The sequence below is a fragment of the Callospermophilus lateralis genome, chromosome X (assembly GCF_048772815.1).
Source record: "Callospermophilus lateralis isolate mCalLat2 chromosome X, mCalLat2.hap1, whole genome shotgun sequence".
NCBI classification, from domain to species: Eukaryota; Metazoa; Chordata; class Mammalia; order Rodentia; family Sciuridae; genus Callospermophilus; species Callospermophilus lateralis.
The window spans coordinates 57,199,536-57,203,941 of NC_135325.1; the positions used below are offsets into that span (position 1 = coordinate 57,199,536).

Below are 4,406 nucleotides of genomic sequence, written 5' to 3' on the forward strand. Positions count from 1 at the left end.
CACAGGTTGCCCCAAACTTGAGATCCTAGTTTATAACTGTCTTTTATGTCCTGTTTTAAACAACAGTGTTCAGAATCACTGGGTTCCCCAAGTGAGTTCCTTTTTAGGATTATTAAGGTCCTTTCCTAATAGCAGAGAGGTAGGGGCTTCTCTAGTCACTAAACCCCCAGGCACTTGTCCCTCATGTTGAATCTCAATGAACAGAAACTTTGGTCAAGATATCGTCGTCCATTCCAAAGTCTAATTTATGTACTTGGTCCCAAAAGAGGAGTAATAATACCAATTTCAGGAAGTATTATCAGAGGAAAATCATTGTCAGGTTATGGGATGTTTCATTACATCATTTTTTCACCAACAGAAGTATGAAAACAAGGATGTTATTTAGTTTGCAAGTATTTGGGGGAAGGTGATCTGCATTTACTTACACAAAAATAACAAAACAAAATTGTAGGACTGTGGGGCTAGGGTTGTGGCTCAGCAGTACAGCGCTTGCCTAGCATGTGCGAGGCCCTGGGTTCGATTCTCGGCACCACATAATAAATAAATAAAATAAAGTATTGACAACTACAACTAAAAAATAAATATTTTTTTAAAATGTAGGACTGAAGTTGTGGCTCAGTGGTAGAGTGCTTGCCTAACATGTGTGAAGCACATGAGTTTAATCATCTGAACCACATAAAAATAAATAAAATAAAGGGATTGTGTGTGTCCACCTACAACCATTAAAAATTTTTTAAATGTATATTATTATTGAACATTAGTTAGACATTAAAATTTACATTAAATATGGCTTAAATACATTTTATAAAGTATAAAAAATTTTGGCAACAATGCTATTCATAAGTTAATGAAAATGATATATTAACTATAGGAATTCTTACATTCCTAGATAGCATGTTATAGAAGATGGTTGCCCCAGGAGTTCTTACTGGAAGATGATTCTTTGAGATTTCTCAACCAAAAAATAAAAATAAAACTGAAAGAGCAGAATAAAAAATATCATATGGTTATTTTAGTTTTTACCAAATTTATCAAATTATTTAATATTACTAATATGAATTCAGAAAATGTGGATAACACCAAGTTATTTATTCTAAGGGGGTAAATTTTCTCATCAGGAAATTACCTACCCACCTTTTCTCTTCTTTTCATTTTCAGAAAACACACACACACACACACACACACACACAAACACACACACAAATACACACATACAAATTGTGTTTGGTATATGTATGGTCAAGGGTCAGCATTCAAGGAACAGAAACATGGTTTATTTTACTTCTCAAGTAACAAACATTTCTGAAATTTTTAGGTCAAATGAAGAACTTGATATTCAGAATTAAATTACTAAAGATTTAAAATTGGCAATTTCTAGAGTGTCAGAAACAAGTAGACAAATATCAGAATTAGCAAACTTTAGAGATTAACTAAAATGTAACAAAAAAGAGGCATAATTCATTTACTTATACATTCACTTAAGGATTATGGGTAAAGGGAGGAGTAAAAAAAAGAGAGGAATGAGTGAGGAATGTTCAGAGGAAGGAAATAATAAAAATGTTGTTAGTATATCTTATAGAAAACAGAAGACAAAAGGCAAATATATATTAAAACTGAAATCTAAAGTCTAGTCTATTGAGGTGACATTCAGCTTGAGGGGGGATGAATTCCTCAGGATGGCCAGCATTGCACTCAGTCTTGACTTTCTTCTTCCTCAGATATATATGAGGTGCTGGAAGACTCAAGTAAGTATGCATTCATGCCTAGAAGGCCAGGACTTCCCCGGTGCTGGTAACGATTTCTTTCTGTCAGGTGACTCATGAGGAACCAAAGCGCTTGACTATCAAACAGGTCAGAGTGGCGCAAGTTATCTGTAACTCTTTTCTGCTTGTTCTGCTTAAGCACATTCTTTAATCCGGTTAGCTCAGTGGAAGCTGTAGCTGTGGGTGCCCAGATCTTGGCATCATGGTCCAGGCCACTAGTTGCTATCACAGGTAAGTGAGGATGGGCTTCAAGACAGTTGACTGTACCTCCTTTGTCTGCCAACAAGAACTGAATGATCTGGCAAGATGCTTTCTCCCAGAGAAAGATATGTCCGCAATCACTACCACTCATCACAAACTCACTTCTGGGGCCATAGAAGTTCACACCTTTTACCGTGGCATAATTTCTGTGGCCCTTATATCTCTTAACATAGTGAGCTCCATCACTATCAGAGGAGTTGAAGAGGTAAATATCTTCATCACTGTAGCTGGCTAGGAGCTCTGTGCCATCATGGTTGTACACAAGACTGGTGATGTTTATTTTGGTATCACAGTTGACCAAGTGATGAGGACAGAATTTCTTGAGTACTCCATTATTCTTATTCTCTTTAATTTTTCTCTGGTCATAAATCCTTACAAACTGATCTCGTCCACCCACTGCAAACTGGTAGGTATTGCTTGGGTTCACATAGATTGTATATAGTCCCACTTTCTTCTCCTTCTCTTTTGTTACAACCACTTTTGAAGCTGGCTGCCCTTGTCTGAGATCAAAGGTAAAAACAACAGCATCTTCACCTGAACTTAGGAACTTAAAAGGGGAATCTGGCTCCAGAGCCAACTTGTGAGAAGCTCCCTTATGTTTGGCCACACACTTACTGTTCTTCCCAAATGTTGGAGCAAATAGCTCTGCCACCCTTACCTGGCCATCACGGGAACATGTGGCCAGGATGGAATCACCACAATTAGGAAGGAACTTAGCCTGGAAGACATTATTTTTGTGACCACTATCAAAGTCCAGTACTGGCCGTTTCCCTATCCAGTCCCACACTATCACCCTCAGGTCATCACTACCACTGGCCAACAAGGTGCCACGCTGATTAAAATGCACGGTGTTCACACAACCTAAATGGCCCTCAAGGCCATACTGGAAGCTGAAACGCTGCACAAAGATTCTTGACCCACAGGCCTCATACATAAAATGAGCACTGGAACCCAGCTGCCGCTCCCTGAGTGCTGTAAGGACTTGCCAGCGAGGTCGCGGGAGGGCAGATGTCTCTGAGGTCATCCACTGCTCCAGGGCCTGATCCTCATCCTCACAGTTGTTCTCCCGGTACTGTGCACATACCTGAAGCTGTTTTTGTTCTTCATCTTCCTCCTCTGTCTCCCGTTCTTCCTCTAAGTGGTGAGGGAACAGGCTTTCCTCACTGCTGATGAAATGGTCAAAGTCCTTCTCAGTGTGAAAATCGATGGTGTCACTTGAACTTTCTGGTTCTACTTCATTTTCTGTGCCGACATGGACGGGGATATCACCGTCGATGTTATCATCGCCATCTCCAGTTAATTTCGCACTCAATTTTGAGGCCTCTCTTTCATCGTCAGAGTGTGTATCTCTCCCTGCCTCCGTGCCAGATGTCTCCTCTGAGGCGCCAAGCGGGCTTCCATTTTCTAAGTTTGGTGAGGCATTTGTGCCGCTCTCGTGACCAGACATTTTGAAGTATGTTTCCAGTAGCTGGTCTGCAATGGGAAAAAGCTGACTTCTAGGAGATCAGGGAAGGAGGCAGGACCACCCTAAATGGGGTAGCCAAAGGGCAAAAAAGTAGGCTACCGGCAACTAAACTCCAACCTTCCAACCGGCTAGTGAACAGAGAACTGGAAGTATCAGCTGAGGCAGTTACAAGGATGGTGGCCGATGAAGTTCAAAAGGCTTAGTCCCATCTCACCTCTCGCGGTATCTTGAGACAACATTTTTTTCCCCCCCAGGCCCATAAGGTCATAACCTGCGAACTGTTACACTCTACGCAGCTGCAGAACTGTCAGCAAAAGTGATCATCCTTAAGCAAAAATATTTTCATGAGCCTCTCATTGCTTGGCTTGAAGATCTTGTGCTCTATGGAATGAAGATAAAGGCAAGGGTTGGGAAAGGTTAGCTAAATGCCCAAGGGCTACTGCCTTCCTACATACAAGAAATATTTTAAGCTGGGCGCTGTGGCTGCACACCAGTAATCCTAGGGGCTCGGGAGGCTGAGGCAGGAAGATCACGAGTTCAAAGTTCAATAAAAGTGAGGCGCTAAGCAACTCAGTGAGACCCTGTCTCTAAATACAATACAAAAAAAAAAAAAAAAAAGAGAGAGAGCTGGGGATGTGGTTCAGAGGTCAAGTGCCCCTGAGTTCAATCCCCAGTACCCCCATACAAAATAAATAAATAAATAGATAGATAATTTAAGAAGCAGGCAGTGGTGCACTTCTTATCTCAGCTCTTGACCGCCCCTAGATTCAATCCAAGGTACAACAGCGCTCGTGGGGGTATCTTTTTTTTTTTTTTTAAGAGAGAGTGAGAGAGGGAGAGAGAGAGAGAATTTTATATATATATATATATATATATATATATATATATATATATATATATATATATATATATATTAT

At 40.4% G+C, this 4,406-nt stretch overlaps 1 pseudogene; it reads right to left on the reverse strand.

Moving 5' to 3' along the window:
• Positions 1-1,671: 1,671 nt before the first annotated feature.
• LOC143638549 (DDB1- and CUL4-associated factor 8 pseudogene) lies at positions 1,672-3,471 on the reverse strand (annotated as a pseudogene).
• Positions 3,472-4,406: the final 935 nt, after the last annotated feature.